This window comes from Podarcis tiliguerta (assembly GCF_965153285.1).
Source record: "Podarcis tiliguerta genome assembly, chromosome: 16".
NCBI classification, from domain to species: domain Eukaryota; kingdom Metazoa; phylum Chordata; class Lepidosauria; order Squamata; family Lacertidae; genus Podarcis; species Podarcis tiliguerta.
In genome coordinates, this window is record NC_139549.1 from 33,055,352 (window position 1) to 33,081,903 (window position 26,552).

General features: G+C 42.0%; 1 protein-coding gene and 2 long non-coding RNA genes across 21 annotated transcripts in view; 2 read left to right on the forward strand and 1 right to left on the reverse strand.

Moving 5' to 3' along the window:
- The window catches only part of FBRSL1 (fibrosin like 1), a 767,640-nt gene that overhangs the window by 510,386 nt on the left and 230,702 nt on the right, over positions 1-26,552 (reverse strand). The window lies entirely within an intron of this gene.
- LOC310666912 overlaps positions 1-26,552 on the forward strand; it is a 155,908-nt gene that overhangs the window by 18,910 nt on the left and 110,446 nt on the right. The window lies entirely within an intron of this gene.
- On the forward strand, positions 17,066-24,247 carry LOC310666915. The gene is made up of 4 exons (XR_014506099.1): positions 17,066-17,731; positions 19,165-19,304; positions 23,681-23,800; positions 24,093-24,247. It is a non-coding gene; the product is annotated as an uncharacterized lncRNA (long non-coding RNA).

A 26,552-nucleotide genomic window follows, 5' to 3' on the forward strand; every position in this document is an offset into this window, starting at 1 on the left:
GAGAGAGGGAGAGGGAGAATTGTGATTTTCATTTTCTCTTTAGATGCTTTAACAGAATGCTTTCCCCAAAGGAACATGTTCTTCCTTTGGTCTCTGTCCCATAGGAATTATTCTTTATATAGAGTGGATGTTTCTCCCCCCCCCCCCCTTGGGGCATCTTGGTAGAGTTTTGCTTTCAGTGCGATTCCTTATGTTATTGTCATTCACCCCACCCCCACTCCCACCCGGCAAACAGCACCCACACGATTCCATTTTAGAGCTCTCAAAGCAACGTTTTGATTTCCCTACTCTTCCAGTCATAGCTCAAATGCCTCTTCTTGCTTGCATTTCGTGCTACAAATAGTCACTTAAGCCAGTATGGAGAACCCTGGACACTTTGCAAGGCGGCGGCAGCAGAGCATACACAAACGGAGCCACAACGGTTTTGTTCCTTTGCCAGGTATAAGTCTGCATATTGATATGTGTTTCGGGATTGGCAGATAAGGCAGCACAGTTGTAGAACACAGAGTACTGCCAGGAAGAACACAAAGCAAATCTAAATGACTGAATGTAGTTGTTGCAAGAGAGGAAGCTCAGAGAACTTTGTCTGTAGTGCTTCACTGAACTGATCAAAGGGTCTCAAGATAAAAATGAATGCAGGAACTAGAAGGTCAAACATTTGCAGAGAGCTGTCTGGAAAGAGAGAAAGAAAAAACCCAGCACTTGAACCCTTGGTTCACACAGAACTGGATAGAGTAAAGGATGGCAAAAAGGAAAAGGGAAACTTTATCACCAGGTTGCCCTCAAAACCTTAATCAAGGTTATAGCACCATTAGTCTTAGGTGGCCTTAAAGGTTTTTGGTAGTGAGGTGATTACCCAAATGCTTTGTGGTGTGGGAATATGGGGCGCAGATTCTAATTCCATCAAAACGTCAGAAATAGTGCAGAATCTTTTCCAGAAACTTTATTCCCTTCCTTGAGGTATCTTGGGAGCTCTCTTACATACAGAATAGGGGTGGCCAACACTCAAGGCTAGGGCTGACCGCAGCCAGCTAGGGATCAAAACTCCAGGTAAGATTATGCTGGCACCATGGAGAAGATAAATGGTGCTATCAACAAAAGCAATGGAATCCCTAGGCAAGGGCATTTTGTCTAACCATATTCTTAAATACAGCTAACATCTGCCAAAAGGCTACAAGCGCTTATTACTACTACTACTACTACTACTACTACTACTACAACAACAACCATTCGGAATAATAAAGACCAGGGTTTCCGAAACTTGGGTCCCCAGCTGCTGATAGACTACAACTCCCATCATCACTGGCTAGCAGGACCAGTGGTCAAAGATGGGAATTGTAGTCCAAAAACAGTTGGAGAACCAAGTCTGGAAAACCCTGCTTAAGCTATAACGCCCCGTTAATCAGTAGTCACTTTGGCTGTCCCTGAACTCAGCCTTCGTTAAAGTGACTAGGAATGACTGAGAATGCGATATGGAAGGGGTTAAAAAGAAAAACTCTACTGCAGCCAACACACATCCAAGCACATGGTGTTACTTAAGCCTTGCATCAGAAATATAAACCATGAAAAGTTTTAATATAAAATGTATTAGCAACATCCTTTGACCGCTAAAGCTTATTTTAAAACCTTCATCTTTGTTCTTTTACGACTGACTAGAATTTGCTTTCAAGCTCTTAGCTGGGTCAGGAAGCAAAGATGTGATGTTTAAAAACTAACTCCTGTGAAAGCAAGGCTGAAATATTTCACAGAACAGGCAGCTAGCCAAATCAAAGTGACCATAATATCATCTCGAAAAGCATTCAGGTGGGACAGCTCAAGCTCAGGTACAGCCGATGAAAGATGACTTCATCAATAAAAGATACCCTATTGTCCTGAGATGTGAAGCTGAGGCAGATCAAATTTTTAACACACTCCTAGTGAAGGGTCACAGAAATGGAAGGCTGAATCTGTCAGCTTGGTTTCTCTCAGTTTCTTATTTTTCCAATCTTAAATCCAGTCCTCCATTTCCACAGTAATTTGCAATTTTATTTTAAAAAGTTCTCATAAAAACAAATCAGCTATTTTTTCCTGATACACACATTGTTGCAAAGTAATTTCCTGACATATATGTTAGATTCATGCATTTTTATGTACACTCTACCCTAGTATAAGCACTTCTGTGCACGTTATGTGGGCAGAGAACTGCACCACAAAAATTCAGAGAAGTGTGACTCTCAAAGGATGGTTCTGTGTTTGGTTCATGTAATGTTTCAGAAAGTGGAAATTTGGCAGCTTCTTCTTTAAACGTGAACGGGATCAAATTTCTCCTCCATCCCTAGTCACAGAGAAGCTCCTTTCCCCCTTTGGCAATTTTCTGTATCATCTTCAGGAAGCTATTGCTAGAGAAGCACCCACTTAAAAAGGCAGCACCAAGCCAAACACAGCTGGGCTGGAAGATGGCATTAATTCTCCACTGAGCTGCTGAAAATGTTATCCCTTGGCAAGGCAGCCCTTGGACAGCCTCCTTCCTAAACTGCAAATCAGCATAATGCCCGTTTTACGATTCAGGGCTGCGTGGCCAGGTGGAGCAGTTTCAAGGTTGTGTGGCAACTGAGCTTTCCTTCGACTGGTCAGAAGTGGCATTTCCCTGCAACCTCCTGAGAACAGGTTACTAAAGAAGGAACACCACAAATTATATGCTCAAGTGTATTTCCAGCCAAACCATTTCCCCATCTGGCAGCCTCTGGTCTTCACAAAAACGATAATAGTTTCTTTCAATTATTTTTTTTTAAATTATGGATACTGCTGCATTCATCATCTGAGGCCCTTCTTCATGTGTCCCCTTCAAAGAAGGTGCAGAGGTTTGTTGACCTTTTCAGTGGTGGCCCTTTGTATAATATTTTCTCCAGGAAAGCACATCTGTTGCTACCAATATCTCTTTTTAGCTGCCAGGCAAACATATCCTTATGTAACCAAGGCTTGTGGTTGTTGATTGGGAGGATAGATAGATTATGTCCGAGGCCTTTGTTTTACTCATTCTTCAAGTGGGGTAGGTAGGGCTTATTCTTTTTAAAAGATATAGTTGGATAAGCATTCAAGTTTTTGTCTGTTGCTGATTTCCATATCTTTAATTTTAATTTAACAGCAAATTACTTTGAGGGGATAAGAACAAATAATTGATATGCAAAGAAAAGCATTATAAGACCCTCCAAGAGAGTTTTATTTACTGGAACTCCAATTCCAAGGAGCTCAGCCTCCTTCCATTTCTCCAGGCCCAGATACTGTAAATTCCCATTAGTGTGGGTGTTCTGTGTCTCTTAACTGTCTTTTTAAAGAAAAAAACAAAACCCAAAAAACTGCTGAATTGGAAGTCCCAAGATCTACAAGCTATACAGTTGTACCTTGGTTCTTGAATGCCTTGCTACTCGTACGTTCTGGATCACGAACGCCGCAAACCCACAAGTGAGCGTTGTGATTTGCAAACGTTCTTTGAAACCTGAACGTGCGACAAGGCTTTCGCGGCTTCCAATTGGCTGCAGGAGCTTGGCGCCTTGGTTTCCAAACGTTTTGAAAGTTGAACAGACTTCCAGAATGGATTCTGTTTGACTTCCGAGGTACAACTGTAATTCAGTGGTAGAACATCCACTTTGCATGCAGAAGGTGTACAATCCCTTTCATCTCCAGGTAGGCATTCTGGTCTTTGTCAGTATAAATCAGATTCCTATGTCTGTAAAGCAGTCCTTTATTACAAACCACCAGGAGTGAAATCCTATTTTAGTTTTAGGGGAAGCACCATAGTTCAGTGGTAGAGCACTTGTTTCACATGCTGAAGGCCCTATTCAACACCTGACACCTCCAGGTGTAAATGCCCCCAGTCTCAAATCCTGGAAAGCTACTGAGAAGCCAGTGTCGGCAATACACGGACCAGTCCTCTGACTCAGTAGCTTCCTATGTTCCTATTGCCACCCTTCTCTCTCCCATATCAAGACAACTCAATAACCCTAGGCTCAGCGGAAAAGGTTTTACCCTTTTGCAGCTGAAATAATTTGCCAAAATGGCCTCATATTTTCACGACCTCTTCTTTCAGCGAACAATCCGAGCTAGTAATTTTGTCAAAAGGTTCAGGTAAGAACCATCTGAAAGCTCCTTGACTTTGGGGCTTTGCCTCGGGGTTAAAAACTTATTTCAGATGACCCCAGGTCAGCAGACAGTAATTTGAGTTCCCACAATAAAATCAAACTACACAACATGTTCCTTTTCTTTTCCTTAGGACAATGCAGACTCTTTATTACATTTGTGATTACAACGTGCCTATAACAATGTTCTCTAACAGGCAAGCCTCGGGTCAAATGAGTCCCTTGATCAATTTATCAGAGGTCCCTGGTTGCTGCTGCGGATAGGCTATGTCTGAACACTATCTTTTATTCTCTCCATTTGGCTGGAACAATAGGCTGCCGGAGCACATTTGCTAAGGTGGTTGTTGTTGTTCTCTGTCTCCCACTCCTACCCCTTACTCCTGTGTGCATTTTGAACAATTTAGGGAAAGAGGAAACTGGTGCTCTGCTTGAAGTGAAATTATGAATTCACACACACACACACACACACACACACTTTGCAAAGCAACTAAGGGTGTATGGTTGGGAAAATGAAATGCTTACATTTAAAGCACTTTGATACAACTTTAAACTGCCACGATTTCCCCCAAAGTATTCTGGAAGTTTTTTAAGGTTGCTGAGAGTTGTTAGGAGACCCTCTACTCCACTCACAGAGCTACAATTCCCAGAGTTCCCTGGGATGAGGGATTGATTTTTAAAAAGCAAAAGAGAGACAGAGAGAGAATGTACAACATCAGCCCTCACTAGACTCTGCCACAACAGGCAGTAAGAGGCCAAAGGTTGGCATGAAAAAAGAAGTATTTGACTGCTGGCAAAAAGGAAAAAAGAGAGAGAAACATCATAGCCAGACACTGGAGAGACCTGTCAGGAATCAGCATGGACCAATGGTATCAAATATTATGGGAAACAGCCTTATTAGAAAAACTAACCAATAAACTGAAACTGACACAGGGATAAATAGAAGAAGACGCCTTCACCCCGGTATGGCTTCCCTTTATCACATACACAGGCCAACAAGACAATGACAAGAATCCGCCAACAGCATACGAATCAATATGGCTAACCTGATTCAAAAACACACCCACACCCCACTCACACACAAAAACAAAGTTCACCACAGCCAGTCACAAACAAGCAACCACACCCTAGGCCAACCCCAACCTCTCTCACCACCAAAGGAACACAAATGAATAGTGAAGAGAACCCACACAAGCGATGCTGACACAAAGCCCCACACATACATTAAGTAGAATAGAAACATTGCCATAACTTGAAAAAAGAGACGTTGCACATACTTTTGTAAACCAAGAAATCTTTAATAAAAAAGATGTAAAAAAGAAAGAAAAAAGAGAAAAAAGAGAGGAGGACAGGCAAGCTTTCCACTGAGTTCCACAATCTGGAAGCAGTCATGGAGAAGGCCCTGTCTTGTGTTATCATCAAATGTGTCTGTGAAGCTGATGGGGTCAAGAGAAAGGCCTCCTCAAAAGATCGCAAAGTTTGGGAGTCTTTCTATAGATTCTGTTTAGACACCATGACTAAGAGCTGAAGAAAGATCCCCTCCCTCCTCCATGAATTGGTCTAGTCCTCTGTTAAAGCCATCTAACCTTGTAGCCACCACCATATCTCGAGTTTGCACCTATATTGGCCAGATACAAAATGGAGCAGGGCTCCTGCACCTTTAATGCTGAACACCTGCTGAAATACCCTCTTCTACACAACTATATGAAAGGGGCAGGCTCCCTGTCCTCTTCTTCACCTGCCTACGCTAGTGGTGGATTCCAGCTGCCTATGTTGTGTGAAGAACTGCTTCCTTCTTTTTTTTTCTTCTTTTTTATTTTATAAAGTTTTTTATTTATACAACAAGAAAGACAAACAAACAAACACCGAACACAAATACCAAACCATACACTAATCACAAAAACAACCATAGACACACAATACTCCTAGCAGACAATAAAACATCTATTGGTCTTAACACTAAAGACCCGACCTCCCGTCCATTCCATACTTCAAATTCATATTACTTATTGCCCATACACATTTTTTCTTATAATTAAACTTATTCTCATTAAATCTAATTTCTTATATCTACCTTACAACTATTACTGAAGTTCCTCGAATGCTGCAACAGAATTTAAACTACTATATTTATTTCTATATTTTTTTTAAAAAAATAAAAAAATAAAAATAAAAAATAAAAAAAAGAACTGCTTCCTTCCACCATCCTTTTTCTCCACCACCATGTTAGCCAAGGGGCAGCAGAAGAAGATGGAGCAGCTGTTGGTGGATGGGCCATGGCACAGCGAGCATTTCCTGAGTCTGAAAGTGCTGCTGGACCTGCTGGCTGGCTTCTACACCGAGTTCAGCTGTGACTCGCTGTTCTAGAGGGACAAGCTCATCTTGGACTTTCTTGGAATGCACCTCCTGATTACCGAGTGCGATGTGGGTGAGTTCCTCATCAAGGACGCCAGGGCAAGCAACCCGAAGTCAACATCCAATGTTTCCACCACGACACCAACTGAGAACTCTCAGCCAGATGCTGGTTTAACAATGGACATTAAGTGCATTTTAGGTGTATTTTAATGAACTGAACGATCAATTATGAGTCACAGGGCATGGAGAGGGTGTGTATGAACTTAACAACTAAATAATCATCTAAACACTGTTATTTGTTATTGTTTTTATTGTTCTATAGATTATAAATGCCATGTTAATAATGACTTCTGTAATTGTGATGTTTAGATCATTTTTTAGTTGTTGCTTTATTAGTAGTTTTTTATAGATTGTAATTGTCTGGTTAATTGTTGGATTTTTTAATTGTTTTATGTGTATATTAGTGATGTATTCTGTTTTAGTATGGAATCGTTATTTATTGCTTTTAGGCCACTTTGTGATTTGTTTGAATGAAAAGCTGCATATAAATTCAATAAATCAAATCAAATAAAACTCAAACCGGTTATCAATCACACTCTTTCTCTCACTCACACAAGGTCAAAGTGTGTGTATATGGGGAGAGTAACTAAGTTTGATAGCCAGTCACCCAACTTTAGGAGGCAAACACTGGGGTGTTCCCCAGGGACAGGATCTACCCATCTCAGGCCTGAACTGAGGCTTCTACTGTTTGCTGCCAGAATTGATTCAGCCTACTTTAGATACTGGCACAGATTTAATGATCTGGAGGACCACAATCTTACTAAGCTTTGCAGGTTGCAGCAATCAAAGCTTGGAAGTTGAGCACCTACATTTCAAGATGCACTAAGGATTTAACAGGAAAACATCTGCCTATTAGTCCACATACTCTTAGGAACTGAGATATTTTTTTTAATCACAATGCTAATCAAGATGGAACATCCATTGTTAATGCTCTTTTTTCTATTTGCTACCCCCCAATACATGATTAATCATTCCGTGCCCCAATATTTTGAGACTATGACCTTTACCCAGCTTTGACAGATCTTAGGTTCCAGCAGATGCCCTCAGTATATCTGGATGGGAGATACCTTGGAAACTCAGTTATATAACGGAAATGTATATTTGGGTACAATCAGATTGAAGATATCATGCATTATTTGCTGCTCAGTCACATGTATCCTGGAGTCCAGAGGGGGAAAATTGCCATCTATTCTTCAGTAGTATTTATGTATCTCTCTCTCTCTCTCTCTCTCTCTCTCTCTCTCTCTCTCTCACACACACACACACACACACACACACACACACAGCAGGAAGTAACTAAATTCGATAGCAGTACTAAGTTATCTGTGTACTTTACAATACTATGTTTATTTTTGGAGGTTCACTTCATTGTGGGGTTGAGATGGCATTCTGATTCTTTTCCAACTTTTTGGACTGTATGATCTAAATATATGTTGCAAGGGATTGCAGTTCAATCTGCAAAATTAGTTAACAAATCTCTTACTCCAAAGGATTAATGCAAAAGCTCACAGTACAATTCAAGGCACTCAGGCACTAGGCAACTAGCCTTTCTAATGCCTGCTGTGCTGTTGGCAATTTTCATATGAAAATTGGCTGAAGCATCAATGCAACAAATAACCCACACCATAGTTGATAATGCTCTCCTATCTCCTAATCTTCTGCCAATACTCCACACATTTATATGAGTAAAAACTTATTTTATTCTTTGGGGGGCGGGGGTTGTCATTTTGCAAAGGAAGTTGCACACAGGCAAAATATCCCAACAATTAAAAATAATTATTGCAATATAGATATAGTTCTTTACCTTTGTAGGACATCAGAGTCTTCTGATTCTTACGCTTTTAAGCTCAAGGTGACTGGCAATGTTACACAAACCAGTGTTTTATTGTGACTTGTTTGCTGGGTCAAACTTCACATTCAGCATTTTGAAGTTCTTTTTAAAAACCCTGCTATGCCCTTTAAAAACTATAGTGAAAAAGAACGATGCCTGTTATCCAGACGGCACTGGGGATATGGGCATGTCTTCACTCCTAGTGTTTATACTTCCAAAGATAACCGATTTAATTTATTGCTTTGTCCCTTGAGGAACATTTTGTAACTGGAACCCGCACCAGCAAGGCCTATGTGTAATCTAATTAACATGGTGTCTGCATTAATTAACCTTCTGTCTTGCTGACTTGAAAGGCCACAGACATGAGTAGGTAAACTGTAGTCTAGCGATCTTAACACAGATTTCCCTTTTGTTTCTTACTCTAAACACCTAGAGCCTGATTTATTTCCACCCCAGATGGCACCAAACTTTGCTTCCAGCCTTTTAAGCACTGGAAAAGCAACTAGAGCCAGGGGTTGCCAACCTTTGGGAGACTGTGGACACATGCACAAAGCAGATGAATGGTTTTGGGCACCACATGAGTGCCACAATTACCCTCCCTCCATGATAACCCCCCTGAAATTGCACTTGCACTGCAATTAGGTTTTAGAAAAGCTTTCTATGGGCTACAAAAGGCTTATTCCATGTCCAATTTAAGCAGGGGTGAGGCACTGTGGTTGCCAGGTAAGAAATCTGTGGGCCGACGTGAGCCTGTGAGTGTCATGTGACCTGTGAGCTGCAAGCAGTGGTCAAATAGCCTTGAAGTGTCTAAATTCTGATGTTGGCTAGCTAAGGTAATGTAATGCACTTGTTTTCTATAATTAATGCTATGTCCGTTAAATTCCAAAGCCAGAGATGCTCAGTGTCAATCAGATTATTTCTGTCATTTAAGTAAAACAAGGATTGAGAACATTTCGTCCTTTTAAACCTGAAAGTTTAAGCTTTTGTCTCTCTGCACCCCCATCTGTGAATAGAAGCTGCAATTCAATGTTTTGCTAGCATAGAACCCGTCTAGGGTCCCCCTCGCTTTCTTTATCTGTTGGCACAGAACAGCAGTGCCTTCAGAAGAAGACCAGGAGAACTTCAAAGGAAGAGAAAGAGTGACTCAAAGACTGGCAGTAGAAAATGAAACTTTGCTTAAAACTGCCTGTTGCCATGGTGCTGCACATGCAGATAAGAAGAAGAAGAGTTTGGATTTGATATCCCGCTTTATCACTACCTGAAGGAGTCTCAAAGCGGCTAACATTCTCCTTTCCCTTCCTCCCCCACAACAAACACTCTGTGAGGTGAGTGGGGCAGAGAGACTTCAAAGAAGTGTGACTGGCCCAAGGTCACCCAGCAGCTGCATGTGGAGGAGCGGAGACGCGAACCCGGTTCCCCAGATTACGAGACTACCGCTCTTAACCACTACACCACACTGGCTCTCAACAAGAACATGTTTCTGCAAACCAATGAAAACGTATACATGAGCTGTCCACACGTTTTGTTACCCAGTTATATTGCTTGAAAGAGATCGTTCATGAGTTAGTCAGAAGTTATAAAAGCGTCTTGAATTTTGTATTCTCAGCCCAGCTTTTTGGAGCGATCCTCTGGGCCGCTCATGCAGATTCATGAATAAAAATGAGTTCCTTCCATGCGCTGTATGTCTTCATTTGGCCTGGAGAACGGGGGTGAACTAAAAGCCCTTTTGCAGAGTAACAGGACTAGGATCTGGGAGATCAGGGTTCAAATCCCCACTCAGTCATGAAACTCACTGGGTGACCTTGGGCCAGTCACAACCTCTTAACCGACCTCACAGGGTCATCGTAGGGATTAACTGAGCGGGGTGTGTGAACCATGTATTACTTGGAGGAAAAGGTGGGATATAAATGCAGGAAACAAGCTCTTCTGCTTACCAACTTAAGAAAGCTGGAGGGGCCAGACAGATGAAGATGTCAGTTGCTAACCTGGCATCCAGAGATCTCCACATGATCACAACTGGACCCACGCAAAACGCGCCTGGCAGCTGGGGAATTTCGAACACTGCTCAGAATGTTCCATTTCTGGGTTTTCTGCAGGCTGCTACCACTTTTACTACCAGCAGGCGGAATGGGGAGGGAGAAGAGTCGATGGAAGAAGATAGGGAAAAAATTAAAGTATATTTACAGAAATACTGCAAAATTAATGAATGTTAGAAGAATACTGGAATGAAGTTATATGGTTTTAGCAGAAATGTTATAAAGAATTAAGCAAAAACTGATTGTTAATGGGCTAAAGTGGAAAATTTAAAGTTAGACTGTGTCAAGATAAATTATAGAACAAAAAATTGAGAAAGAGGGAAAGGATTTGCTGAATTAGCTAATTTGAACTAGAATACAAAAAAGGGAGGTGTGAGGAAGTCGAGGAAACAAGTAAATGAAAGATAAAGATATGGAAATTGGATGTGTTTTTAAATGTTTTTTCTTGTTGTTTTGATGTATTGTTTTTTCTTTTTATTTTTGATGTATTGTTTGTTAATTTTTATTGCTTTTTTTCTCTCATACTTTTTTTCTGTGACTATAAAACTTCTAATAAATATTATTATATAAAAAAAGGAGACCACCACATCCAAACTCCCCCAACCCTAAAGCTTGGTGCAATAAACCGAGATATCAATGAGCTTGCACCCTAAGATAGCTACCCCTCTGGGAACAGCAAGTTCAGATCTATTACTTGCAGCCTGAATTGAGAGAATGGGTTTTTAACCCACTACTGTGGTTAAATAGCTTACCAACACTAGAATGTATGTGCTATCACAGTCACTGATATGGGATTGGTCGCTGAAATTGTTTTACATACATTTATGCTCTAATACAGTTGTTACAGTCTGTAATTTTTGCAGTTTATTCCACTCTTCCCCTCTCCTGTGCATATGTGTATATACCTGCCAACTTAGGCAGACAACACTTATCTATTTCCCAAAATGGATTGTAATAAAACCAGGCTAGATCAAAGCGCTTTACAGAAAAAAATAATAAAATTATCAGTAAAAATGAAACAGAAAAACAACCATTTAAGATATTCAAAAAGTAATCAAAATCAGTGATAAGGTGAACCCTAGATTAAAGCTCATGTCAATATTCAACGTTTATCAAGCATCTGATAAAACAGACCCTAGTCCTTAAAAGCTTATACTGTACTATAATAAATTTGTTGCTGATGCCACAAGATTGTTGTTTTGACACGAATGTTTCTAACTCGAAGCTAAACATTTGCTCAACAAACAAGCATCTTCACCCTCAGGAATCCTTCTTGCTCTGAGAGTCTTGGAGGGGAGTGTTGTGACTCCTCCTCTCCCCAATGGTTTCAGCTGGTTTCCAGGCCTTCCTCCTTCGCACAGAAGAGGGTTTGGAGGGCTGACTTTGCTTAACAAATAGCCCAGAGGCATCATCTCCCCACTGCCCTTGTGGTGACAAGTAACCTTGCTAGAAAACCTTGCACATGAAAAACAGAGGGTGTGGGTTGTTGTTGTTTTAACCTAAAAGATGTCCTGAAATCAAGAGATGTGCTTAGTCAAGCTGTGTGTATTCTCAACAGTTCATGTAAACCATCCATCAGTTAGCAGTATGAAAATTGGCTCCCTGAAGAATCACAGTTCTGGAAATGAAAATGCATGGAGGAGGAGGAGGAGGGGTGTGGGGTGTGAGGGAAATGGGAATACAGTAGTATTGCCTCGAGCTGCATTTTGCAACACAAGCACCACTGAGCGCTGGAAAACAAGCATCTCTTTTGTACACTTCTGTGAGGAAACCCAGCAGAGTCAGACCCACATCATTAAAAGGCTTTAAACAAGAGCTGGCTAGGACCATCTCTCTCTTCCTCTCTAGCTCATGATGTGCCAGTTCAGACATACGGAACCACTGCTTTTCCTCACAGGAGTGTGTGTGTGTGTGTGTGTGTGTGTGTGTGTGCACGAGGGGAAACAGGGATCACTGGTCAGGAACAGATGTACTGTTTGTTTTCTTTACGCAGTGAGAAAGGAGATTTATTCTCTCTCAGGGGCACTCTCACCATGGCGGTAACATCCTTTCCCCCAAATATAACTTTACGCAGGAAGGATGGGAGGTCACTCGCTGCCACAGTGGCTGGGAACCTGTGGCCCTCCAGATGTTGCAGGGCTGGGCTGCAACTCCCATTAAGCCTGATGGGAGTTGGAGCCCAACATCTGGAGGGCCTCTGATCTTGCTGGCGATTCCTGGCATGACCTAAAGTGGGTCACAGCAGCAGCACTGCCACCACTTTTGTTTGTTTTATTTTAACATAATGTAAGGTAAAGGTAAAGGAACCCCTGACCATTAGGTCCAGTCATGACCGACTCTGGGGTTGCGGCGCTCATCTTGCTTTATTGGCCGCCGAAGGAGCCGGCGTACAGCTTCTGGGTCATGTGGCCAGCATGACTAAGCCACTTCTGGTGAACCAGAGCAGTGCACGGAAACGCCGTTTAACTTCCCACCAGAGTGGTACCTATTTATCTACTTGCACTTTGACGTGCTTTTGAACTGCTAGGTTGGCAGGAGCAGGGACCGTGCAACGGGAGCTCACCCTGTGGAAGGGATTCGATCCACCGACCTTCTGATCGGCAATTCCTAGGCTCTGTGGTTTAACCCACAGCACCACCTGTGTCCCTTAACATAATGTATATGCTGTTTAATTTTAAGAAAACCTCTAAGCATTTTCCAACAAGATAAATTACCGTAAAACTTAGAAATTCTCGATTAAAAAAACAGGTATTTACAAACATTCAAAAGATGGTTAAGATTACATATAAATACAGAGAGTATTTGTTCATTTGTGTATGTATAGATATCTAGTTACATGGCTCAACCTTGTTTATTTTATTAAAATAGTTCATAATTGTCTGGCATATTACAGAAAAATTAAAAAGATGGTTAAGATCAACAGTGTGGAACACCATAAAAATATATAGTGTAAGCTTTAAAAGCGGGTCTTTAAATACATGTTTTATATTGTAAACTGCCCTGCAATCTTCAGATGAAGTGCAATATAGAAATTTAACAACAACAACATTTGGGCTAAAGGTACATCTGGAGTGACAAGGTTGAGGGCTCCTGCCTTAGATCAGGGGTGGCTAATAGCAGCCACTGCATCAAGCTGCATAAGAGGAAGGAAGGAAGGAAGAGAGACACAGGGTCAATGTTAGCTCTGCTAAAAAGCTGGTCTTCTCCCTCCCGCAATTGTTACCTGCCAGCGGTCATTAGAGTATCAGGCTGCAACAGAGGAGTGAAGAGAAGGGATATAGGACTACTCTGTCAGACCAGCAATGGCCTCCTCTCCTTAACTTAAGAAACGACTGCTAGAACAGGCCACTGGCCCATCCAGTTCAGCATCTCGCATATGCTCATGGGACGCTCACAAGTGGAGCCTGAGCTCAACAACACCCTCCTGCAGCTTCCAGCATTGCCATGCCAAAGCATACCGCCTCCAGCTGTGGGGTGGAACAGATCCATCTGGGTCAGTGTCATCCTCCATGAATTTGTCTCATGCTCTTTCAAAGCGATCAAAGTCTGTGGACATCCCTGCCTCTTGTGGGTACTGATTCCAATTGAAATAGGCACTGTGTGAAGAACAACACTCTGGCCAGTGGCTCATCTAGTCCATCCTATTCTCACAGTGGCCAACATTCCCTCCTCCTGTGATTCCAAGCACAGGTATTCAGAGATACCCTGCCTACAGCACTAGAGACAGAACATAGCTATCATAGCTTGTAGCTGCTGATAGCCTTATCTTCCACGAATTCGTCTAATACTTATTGAGGTTTTCCATTCCAACTTGCAACTAAGAACTTGACCCTGCATTTGCTTATTTCCTCCTGGTCCCTCCTAATCAATATTCCTATTGTGTCATGCCTTGCAAGCCTGACGGCAAGGATTCTCTCTCTCTTTTTTGGTGATTTGTAAGCTGCTAAAGAGCAGCTTTAAACAAACAAGCAATAAATAAACAAATAAAATCAATGTTAAATAAGCCAGCTAGGATAGGCACCCACCATTCTAAGTATTCCTTATAGAGCTCAGGTGGAAGCATACAGTTGCAATTGAAGTTATTCAACCCCCATTCCAAATCAGGTTTATTATCAAAATTTACAGACTTTCAGCTGTTTGCAATGAGCAAATCAAACAGAAGCAATTGAAATAGCTCGACACAATGGATGCTTCAAATGGTTTCCCCAAAATCAACTGAAATTGTAACTTTCAATTGGTTTGGTTTGGTTTGCCCATTGCAAACAGCTGAAAGTCTGTAAATTTTGATAATAAACCCAATTTGCAATGGGGGTTGAATATTTTCAATTGCAACTACCATATTTTTCAGTCTATAAGATACCCCCAGGTATAAGACACCCCCTATTTTGGGGGACTCCGATTTAAGAAAATGGGGAAAGGTCTATCTGTGTATAAGATGCCCCCAAATTTTGGACATTATTTTTTAGGAAAAATCCTAGTCTTATACACGGACAAATATGGTATATCTTCTCCACAGGCTTTACTTAATTTCAGGCAGGAAATAAGGGCCTTTATCTCACTATCGGAGGCTAGTTGCCATTCAGGAAGGTTGCTGGTACATATGATTATCCAAACTTACCACCAAATATATTGGAAAAATATTTAACCCAATCAGAGGAAGAGGTAGAAGCTTCCATTCCTATGGTGAACTCACTTCAGACTCCTGTTTTCCAATCTACATTTGATCAATATTTCTATGGATTCCTGATGGATTCTTATGCAAATCCCTAACTGTCTTAGCCAGAACTTTTTTAGGCGCTTTGCATTGACACGTCAAACCAGCCAAGATGTGCTGATTGTGTGTAGTTACTGAAGTTATCAAATAGACCTGAGCTCTGTGAGAATTTGTGGAAAGACATCAATGAGATTTGGCGATCTGCTCATAAAAAGTTGATGGAAGCTTGTCAGATTATAATTGTGAGATTATAACTCTCAGTCTGTGAGACCATTTCAGCCTTTTCACACCTGCCATAGCTGTGTACACTCTTGCAGAGTTGGTTGCTGCTATGCATTCTAAAGGACATACTATGGTCATTGCTATTGGAAAATGGTCACTTTCTGTTCATTCTAACACTTCAAAGGCGTTCACAAAAGTGAATAAAGGAGAGACTATAATATGACTGACAGCAGTTCTACCATGTTTGTTCAAATAAGTGCCCTGACCCTTAGATATGTCTACAGGACTACCACGAAGAATAAATAAATTAGGCTAGAATACGAATTCCAACAATTTCAGGCCCTGTGCATTATATTTCTTGTCCAAAGAACAGTGTGAGGTTAGGAAAATATATTCCAAGTGTAAGCCTTAAAGGTAGCAATAGACCCTTTGCAGTTCCTTAAATTTGGACATTAAAATCCTCACAGTAAGTATAAATCTGCTCCAGTAGGGATGTTAGATATGACCAAATTTTGGTGGTCAGTGATAGACTGTTAGTAGGGGTAAGGTAGGAAGACGAGAAAGATTCCTAATTCAGCTTTGATCTGTACTGACAAAAGATAATTATTCCAAAATCTGCTATCAAAGCTTCTCCTATCAAATCAAGTGATATTAAGGTGGTCAAGCCCTCACTTGCTTGCAATAAGGAAACTGGTGGAAAAATACACTGCAACGTGTTTGTTGCAACACTGTCTAATACTTCCATAAAATGGGTGGATTGCACATGGAAGCATCATCTCTCTCAGCCTGACCTACCTCACAAGGTTGTTATGGGGACAAAATGGAGAGAGAGAGAGAGAGAGAGAGAGAGAGCGCATGCCACTTTGAGTTCCTTGGAGGAAAGGTGGAATATAAATGTAATAATAATAAATAAATAATTGAATCTTTAGGGAGGCTTTATACTTTTGCTGCATTCTATTTGAATTCTCTGTTTTGCCCTGATTCTTCCCCCCCCCAAATATTGATTCAGCAATAATAACATAGGCTCCACCCCACAAAACAGGGTATATAAAACATATTTACATAAACAAATACTAATCATTGCAAAGTTGGCATTCCAAGCATTTAAAACAGAAAATATTTAAAATAAATAAATCGTGATTGGGATTCCAAGATAGAAAGATTAGTAAGCACCCCCCCCCCACACACACAGAATTGTTAAGCGGGTGGTGTTAATTCTGTCCTTAACAGCAGACTAAAAACATGACTTTAAAAATCTAACTGGCTAAATTACAATAAAATAAAAAACAAAAACAAAAATCAGTTGGATTAAAGCCAACATAAAAGGCAGGGAAAGAAAGACCAGTCAAGCCTCACTTGAGAATCTGTTCCATCATTAGAGAAAGAATCCTTTCTTAACAACTGTGGTCAAGACACATCAGGGCAACTCAAGGCATGAGAGTAGATGGAGGGTGGCACTTCAGAAACCTGTAGGCCATATGCCCCCCACCCCCACTTCCTTCAAGAGCACATTTTAATCCACTGTGAACCAGAGTAGATTGTAACACAGCCTCTCTTTTCTTAAAGGTTTCCACAAATGGATGCACCACAGTTCAACAGGCTAAAGAATGCTGCTGCCAGCACTTTGCTTATAGCCGCTGCACAGCTGAATGTAAGTGAAAAGGTTCAGAAGGCAGGAGGAGAGGGAGAGAGGGAGGCAGAGAAAAGAAACCTCAGACTATTATTCTCCCTCCCCCCCACCCTAAACACTATCATTATTTTTAATCCCATCCTATAATTTGTGGTTGCAGTTGACACAGATCTTTTGAATGCTTGAGGTTAATAATACTGCCACAGCACACAGTCCTGGACGGTTCCCAATAGCTTCCTGTCCTCAAGAGAGCACTTTCAGCTGCAGTATCGCAGCTCCACAGCTAGATTTTAATTTTTTTTGCGTAGTATCTTAACGTTCACCAGGAAGCAGAGAACACAGAACAACCCTATCTATTATTTAATCTCTTATTGGATCTATGCTCCAAGAAGTGGGGTGTTGCTTAGCAACGATGAAGAGTGGCATGAGCTTCACTGAGGGAGTACCTATTTTGACTGGCTGCGTAGTTTTAAGGGAGTTTTTCTTCTGAGTGTTTCAGTTGAATGCCGCTGTTCCTTTCTCAAATTATACACTGTTTTTCTTCCATCTGCATTATATTTGAAGAACTTTGCTAACAATACGAATTCTGGGAAGGACGATGTGGCGTTTGCACAGATGCACTGTGACATCACAATGGGTCAACCCCTTGTAGTCATGCAGAAGATGGAGTAGGATTGTTCTGTGTCGTTCCAAAAAGCAAGACAAAGAACTAATGGATGAAAAATGTAGAGAAGCAGATTTTGCTGTAGCATTAGGAGAAGCTCCCTAATGGTAAGAGACTGTCTCAGGAGGTGGTGGGCTCTCCTTTGCTGGAAGTATTTAAGCAGAAGTGGACTGCCATCTGTTACGGTCAGTGTAGCTGAATCCTGCATTGAGAATTCATGTTAAATTAGATGACCTCCAAGATCCCTTTCAAGGCTGTGATTCTATAACATATACAGTCAACAGGCAATGATCATGCCCTTAACAGGAGGAGCCATAAAGCAGTGGTACAGCACATGGCTTTCATGAAGAAGGCTCTGTGTTCAATTGTTGGAATCCCATCTAAAAAAGGATGGGATGATGGAAAACACATTCTGCCCAGAGAACTGCTGCAAGAGTAGTAGGCCATACTGGGCTAGATGGTCAAATAGCCCAACCTTGTCTAAGGCAGCTGCTTATATGGAACTATGTACCTTACTGTAAAACTGGTTGTTGTTTTTAAGGTTGTAAGCATTGTCCAATTTGATGCTTGACAGATGCTTTCGACTACAACTCTCATAATAATAATAATAATAATAATAATAATAATAATAATAATTGTACCCCGCCCATCTGGCTGGGTTTCCACAGCCACTCTGGGTGGCTTCCACAAAGACCAAAAATACACTAAGATGTCACACATTAAAAGCTTCCCTGAACAGGGCTGCTTTAAGATGTCTTTGAATGTCAGGTAGTTGTTTATCTCTTTGACATCTGATGGGAGGGCGTTTCAGGTCATCCCCCGTCTGTGTGAGTAGTGGTCAGGGATGATGGGAGTTGTGGTCCAAACTTTCTGGATGGGACCAGGATGGGAGATATTAAAAAATGATCAAGTAGATGCATTCCTAGCAGGAAAATTCTGTTAGGCTCCAGTTGTTTCCAAGTTTAAAGGACTGAGTGTGTTTCGTACAAGCTTTTCCAGTTAACTCAGAACTACTGTAATTACTAGAGAGAACACAAAGGGCCTCTACATTTATAAGCAAGCTAATTTCTTCCATTTCAACTACTGAACAGCTGAACATCATGGTGCAGCATCTTCCTGCAAAACAAGCCAGCCCTATTCAATGCTAACTTCTTGTTTATTTTTTGTTTTCTTATTATCTGAGGCCAAGGTGACATAACAGAAGGTGCCTGCCTTTTCCTCCCAAATAAAGAAAGGATTTTGCATACAACAAAGAGGGTGGGGGGGGGACTGCAAGGCTGGTGTACTGAGTTTGCCAATTAAATCCAAGGGAAGGAGAGAGTCTGAGATACAATTACGGCTTTCTGTAAATTACTTCATGTAATTAAATCTGCTTCCCTAAATTACAAACCATTTAGCTCTTCTTTTATAATAATGTAAGCAATGACCAACAACAACCTTTTTATGGAGCCTGATGTCATAAAAGTTGTTAGCAACAAAATTTTCTGTCTCCTCATTTCAAAGCAGTCATTGTAATGAGATCCATTTTATGTCTACACAGAAAGCTGCTCGGAGGATGAGAGGGAGAGAGAGCACTTTGTTCTTCAAGACACTGCTCCAGGGCTGGGACCGTATTTGACGAACCATGGCCTGTTTGGAGTTTGTTACTGATCAGCTAATGAGGGGGCACGGGTGTTAAAGGTGTTTTGCAAAATAGGTTTTGTCAAAAGGAAGCTTTTATTTTATTTTATTTTTGTGCAGTGTAACAGAGGTTCAACAACTCTTCTCTCCTCCTATTCACAAAATTGAGGGCTCACAATTTTGAATTGAATCTGGAAGGGCCATATCTCAGTAGCACAGCATGTGGTTTGCATGAATAACATCCCAGTGTCAATCTCTGACCACTCCATGTAAAAGCGTCAGGTGATGAGAAAGACCTATCTCTGCCCAAGACCTTGGCATAAACACTACTGGACTATGGCTGTACACACCCTATACCTTTAAAGCATATCTGAAGCATATTTACCACCCATAAAGAATTATGGGCATTGTAGTTTGTTAAGGTTTGCTGGGAATTTTAACTCTCTGAGGGAAAAAATAATGTGAACATACTTTTTTTGAGTGTCAATGTGCTTCAAAAGTGTGCACTGAAGGTATATAGTCTGTGCACATGGCTACAAAGTTCACTGGGCAGTTTTGGAAGTCCCAGGCTGTGTACACACCATACATTTAAAGCACATGACTTTACCCAAAGAATTTTGGGAAATGTAGCTACAATTCTCAACACCCTTAACTACAGTTCCCAGGATGCTCTGGATAAAGTCATGTGTCTGGGTTTGGGCACTGGGCGGGTCGAGGTTTTCTTTTAAACCCCCAGGAACAAACAACCAAATCCTATGCACACTTTCCTGGGGGTAAGCTCCTCTGAATCATAGGTCCTTTTTCACCCAAGTAAAAATTCTCATTTGCAAGATCCTCAAACTGCAGTTAATTTGCAAAGTACTGGGGCTTTCGTTCCGATTGGAATCAAAGCATTTTAGGGTTGGAACAGGCTTTTGAAATAATGAAGTCCAATTCGCTGCTCAGCATGTGTTCGACAACAATGAACAAATACATTTAAAAAGGATGAAGAGGGTGCGCCTCAGATTATAGGAGGTGGTAGCTATCAATGTCCTTGTCAGGACATCGAAAGGTCGGCGGTTCAAATCCCCGCGGCGGGGTGCGCTCCCGTTGTTCGGTCCCAGCGCCTGCCAACCTAGCAGTTCGAAAGCACCCCCGGGTGCAAGTAGATAAATAGGGACCGCTTACTAGCGGGAAGGTAAACGGCGTTTCCGTGTGCGGCTCTGGCTCGCCAGAGCAGCGATGTCACGCTGGCCACGTGATCCGGAAGTGTCCCCGGACAGCGCTGGCCCCCGGCCTCTTGAGTGAGATGGGCGCACAACCCTAGAGTCTGTCAAGACTGGCCCGTACGGGCAGGGGTACCTTTACCTTTACGTTTAGCTATCAATGTCCTTGTCAGGTTGCATGGTGGGGTAATCTGTGTGGGCATTTTCTGTTTCACCTCAGGCAGAAAAATGTCTTGGGCTGGTCTGGGCTATGGCTGTGGGTTCTCCATTATAAGGGAGCACAGGACACAAATGGATTTCTCTGTAGACATATGTAAGATTGTGCTGTTCACTGGATTATACAGTGGCAGGTAGAAGAGATCGAAGGCTATTGGGGTAAAGTCAACACAGCTGCTCTCCCTTCTGATTTTTTATTTTATTTTAAAGCTAGCAATTATTCAGGCCTGTCTAGAACTAGAACTCAGGTAAGGGAAAGGATGCCTGACAGATGGGGCCCTACCTTTCAAATTTCCCAACTCCCTCTTCTAACCTGACAGGAGGCGCTAGGCCCAGAAGGGGTTGCTTAGCAACCATGCTACTCTCTAGCATGGGCAAAATGGATGTGGTAGGCCCAGATATGTAGCAGGGAGAACCCTTAGCCCCTGAAATGCCATCTCCAGAAGCAAACAGCTATGGGTTTTCACAGAGATAGAGGGAATGACGACAAATTAAAACAATGAAAGTGGGGGGGGGGGGGAGGCGGCAGGATAGTTTCTCAGAAAAAAATTGAAAAGAATAGAGCCTGTACATTTTGCCTCCTAGCTCAAGTTCTAGAAAATATTCTTTTTAAAAAAGAAAGAAAGAAAGCCACCCCCATAATGGACGCCACTGCAAACAGCCCCTTTCTCCCTAGGCAACCTGTACCTGCTGTTATTCCTCTCAATGTTGCTGTCCCACCCCTTCAAACAAATGCTTAAATGAGGAAGAACCATGTATTTAGAAAGCCGAGCATCGCTTGCTTCTTTTTTTCGCATAGACGTGCCGCAGAGCTGTGTGCTCAGGGCTGGCAGTAAGAAGCTTTAACACACCAGGATAAGCTCTGTTAAAATGACAGGGTTTCCCCCTCACTCGGTTGTTTTCTAACTCCCTCCCTGCTGCCACCGCCGCACCATGCCCAACAGTTCCCCTGCACTTTGTATTCTGCTTTCAGCATCAAAATGCCTAACCGGGACTTAAAGCAGATTTTTAAATTAGTTCCTGACAGTGCAAACAGATTGCTATTGATTGAAATGAGCCTTATTTTAGTTCTTTAGATGAGCGGCCCTAATGACTAAATACTGTATTGCCCATTTCAACACTTTGTGCCGGGGCTCCCCAGTGGTTTCTTAGGCAGCTGCGAATTCTCTGTGCCTTGCAGATTACTAGGAACGAACAGGAGAGAGCCATCTGTGACTTCAGAGCATGTGGCAGAGGCTTTCAGGCTGAGCTAAGAACTTAACAATGGAGAACACCACCCTCCTCGACCCCCCTGAAACAGGCACATTGCTGGGTGCCATTTTGAAAGCTCTGAACTTGCATGTCCAAAGTCCGTTTTGGGAGCCCAATCCGGCCTGCCAGTCGGTTTAATCCTGCCCCCGCGGCAGTTTATTTCCTGGGTAAAAACCCTCAACAACTTAAATCCTAAAAAAAAAGCTCAACAACTTTGGGGTAAAATCCTAAAAAAAGCAAAAGCTCAACAACTTCACCTCACGGCCCGTCACTTCATCAAATCTGTCCCTCTTTGAAAAAGACACCACTGCAACTAAATAGGACCGTACATTTTCTTGAATGAAACTCACAGGACTAACAAATTTGCTATGGCATAACCTTTTGTGGGCTACTCGCTCCACTTCAACAGATGCAATTTGCTAGTCTTTAAAGCAGGGGGTCAACAACAGAGTGCCTGTGGGAGCAATGGGGCCCTTGAGGTCTTCCCCTGGAGTACACCAAGTCCCCAAGGTCCTGTCTCTGCCCCCTTGGTCATGAGGTGCTTACAGATGTTGTCTTTTCCTCTACTGAAAAGTACATAGAGCTTTAGGAGGAAGTTAGAACAACACTATTTCCCACTTCCTCTTTCCTCCATTCCGCTTGCCTTTACATTTAAGCTGAACTTCACTAGCTTAGCCAGGACTTTCTTTCCTGCCGGGCTGCAATTACAGTTCTATATAGGATGCTTAATTGCAGGAGGAGCAGTTAAGGAGAAGCGAAAAGGGCAGAGAGGGTGCCAGCAGCAGCTCAAATCAGGCAGTGTCTGAACTGGGAGGGAGAAAGCTAGTCTGAGATTTGCCTCAAACGGATTGCTTGCTGTTTTTAAAGGGTGCTTCTGGGTGAAAACCAACCAGGTGGAAAACCCGCTTTAAAATCATGTAAGAAAAACCCCATCGGTAAGCCTGATGAAGTTCTGCTGTATATATAAATCGAGTGGGATCTGCAACAAAATGTTGCAGTGTGGAGTACTGTTTATTTAAAAATAGAGAGCAGTTTCATAGACTATCTTCAGCAATCTTTATCGGCGGTTGTAACCACCATTTTCCACATGCCCAATGCCCCAGAATGAGGTCTAGGTTTAGGGCTGGCTGGTTCCCATTGAGACTGGTAGGGCTGAAGGGAAAAAGAACAAGGTCACAATTACAGCATGCATGTAAAAGGCATTTAAACCACATTGCTTTTCTCAAAGAATCTTGGCAACTGTAGTTCGTTGAGTATGGTGAGAATTGGAGCTCTGTGAGGCAGTAAACTACAATTCCCATGATTCTTTGGAGGAAGCTATGTGCTTTAATAGTGTGTTAATTATACTTTAAAGGTATGGTGTGGTGTTGGCAGAGCCAGTGGCAGACAGAGCCAATTAATTTTAGTTTGGTCTCCATCCTCTTCCCCAATGAGTTCAAGAAGGGCAACGCTGAAACAAAGGGAGATCTGTCTACCGCCAGCTTGTGGCCCCTGGAAAGTTGCCCAGAAGGGAATGTGGCCCCCGCAGGCTATGAGTGTAAAAATATTTCTGTGAGACAAAGGGCATTTGCAATCCAGGTCTGTACCTCTTTCCTTCCTTTGCTCCTTTCTCCACCTCTTCCTATTAATTGTTTTTTAAAATACTGTATACTAATTTAAAAAAATAAAAATATCTCCCCTACCCCCACTCACCAGTTTCTATACCAACAGATAAGGTGGAGAATTTCTGGAGGCTATTTTAGCCCAGCTTTTCTCTCTTATCAGGGACAGCGAGTGAGGAAACCTTTGCTGTTAGCAATACAAATGCTGCTGCTGCAGCCATGGAACTATCAAGCTGATGACTGAGCACCAAGTTCCCCCTGCAAACATCCCAGATGAGCAGCTGTAAGTGATAAATGGCCTGCCACCCCCCTGGTGCTTTTCTCTCTTCACCTCCTTAGCTTTGAACAAACATGTTAGTTCAAGCAAAGGCTGCTGGGGCAGCCCCCATTGTGTATGACTGGCAGGCTAGACTACTGCCATCTCAGGAGTTTGTTAAATGCATTGTCAAATTTTGAATGCATGGGGGAAACGGCTGGAGGCCTCGAGCAGGGAGGGGAGAGGGGGAACAGCCCAAATCGGTATGCCTCTCACATTCTCCAGCACTCCTTGCCTCTCTCTCTCTCTCTCTTTGCAGCTCTAAATTCGCCGCCAGGCACCACACAGGAGAAAGCCAAATCACAGAAAGCATACGAAAATTGTGTTTGTAAACCACACCACACACACGCTCACATCTGTCGGGGCGTTGCAGTTGCACTCAGCAGCGCAGATACTGCTTTGAGCAGGTTGTTGGACTCAGTGGCGTAGCGTGGGTTGTCAGCACCTGGGGCAAGGCAAGTAATTTGCGCCCCCTAACCCCTGCACCCCCACACTACGCCACTGGTTGGACTCAACAGCTTCTAAGTAGGGATGGGCAAACCTGTCAGGTTTGGTTTCTCTGTTTCTTATTTTTCCATTCTTAAGTTTGGATTCCCCACATTGCCACACCAATTTGAATTCTTTAAATTAAAACAAAAACATCAAAATCCAGCAGCATTTTAGTGCAAACTTCTCCTGATAATAATTGTATGCAATTTTGCCTAATCAGATATTTGCAAAGCGGTTTCCCTCTGTAAAATGCATTTTTAAACATTAGTTTCACTAATGTAGACATTTTGTACACACTGCACGGCTAGAGAACTGCATTCCAAGATTTAGAGAAACACGAATTTTGAGGGGTGGCTGTGTTTTGATTTGTGTATGGTTTTGGAAGGTATGGCTTAGCTAGGCTTGCCTTTAAATGCCAAGTGAATCATATTTGTCCCACATCCCTACCAGCAAGTTCCCACAGGTTATATCCAACATGAGAAAGGGCCTTTTCATTGGTGGCTCCCCCATGCAGTTGAACCCACAGAGGAGGGCATCTTGTCAAAGAACCCTCCAAAATTGGGAGATGCCCTTCTTGTGATGATGCCCGCAAGGGAGAAGGCAAGTCATTTCCCTCAAAGCATCTAAGGTGGTCCTGAGGACAATCTTTAAAACTTAATATAACCATGACCTAGTTCCCTATGTTTCTAAATTTTGAGGGACAGCCAAAGAAGCAGAATCCAGAAAGAATTAGGAATTCTACTTACACTTTAGATGAATAATATTTCTTCATAGAACCAGAAAAAATACTTGGGTTGTCAAAAATCACCTTCTATCACCTGAACTATCCACAAATAGCTGTTCTTCCCAAAGTCCTCAGCCACGTCACTGAGCAGGGGAATGTGTCACAATGGAGGACATGACACCAGTAGCTACCTTGCTTCACAAGAGGCATGGCTCCTGTTAATATTCATTTTTCAAATATATCTTTCAGTGGGTTAAGTGGTTTTATTCAATTTATTTAGAAAATATCTAGAGCTGGCTTCATCTAGCACGGTGCATTTCTGGACAGGACAGGATACACCTTGCAAACACACACACTTTTCAACATGGCGGGGGCACCAAGGGAAAACACTTCTAGCCTAAACTATGGCTGCTGTTTCTTAATAGTTAAAAATAACCCCTCTCAACACCCTGTAGCAATCTGTCCAGTATTATGATGGACAGGAGCAAGACTTCACCCTTAGACCTCCTCATCCCCCTGTTTCTTTCAGTTTCTTCCCACTGTGTTCTGCCAATAAACAGCTTTCCTTGGGCTGCAAGGAAGTGGAATGTTATGAGTTTGTGGGTACCAGACTCCCCTGTGTCATGAGTTTCTGGGTGCCAGGCACTGAACCCCTGGGCACTGAACATCTGTGGAGTTGATCTAAGCCTTGTTTAAATACACCACAAGCCCTATATTTGATTTTTGGCTATTATAAACTGGTTGAAACCATTTTATTTCATTCACAAAAGAAAATCTGACATGTGATTATGATAAAGGTTTATTGATCCTTTTGTAATTTGTTATTTGTCTACTTTAATGTAGGCTTGCCTGGTGTAATTGTTACATATCTTTAGGCAGGTCTTTGGCTTTTACCTGCCTAGGTCCTTTACGCATGGGTGGGATGTTTTAATATTTGTTGTTGATTTCAATGCTGGTTTAAATGTATGTATATATACATACATTACACACAGATGTATATATACTTTACATCTGTGTGTGTGTTTATGTCCATGTGTTAGTTTTTTACTTAAAATACTCTGTCGCTTTGAGTTGCAGTGGTAAAAAAGTGACCAATAAATTTAACAAATAAAAACAATAAAGTTCTAATCAGAGTAGACCTGTTGAAATTGAGGAACGTAAGTCAGCTATGTTTATTAACTGCAACAGGACTGTTCTGAGTAGGATACAAGCCTATTGTATTACAAAATATTCATACCCTCCCTTCCATTCTTCCTTCCCCCACAACAAAAGCAACATTTTCCCAGGAGTGCTTACAACAACAAAAAACATAATTTCAAGAGGGGTAATAATATAAAAAAAGAGCAACCATAAGCAATCATAATCAAGGCATAAGGGAAAAAAGACCCAGTAAAACCACTAGATGTGTGGGCAGCTTGTAACTAGACACAGGAGACTGACAATTAAAATACCTCAGAAAATGACATGGGAGAAGATAAAAGGCAGGCCTCTGGAACACCACCACCA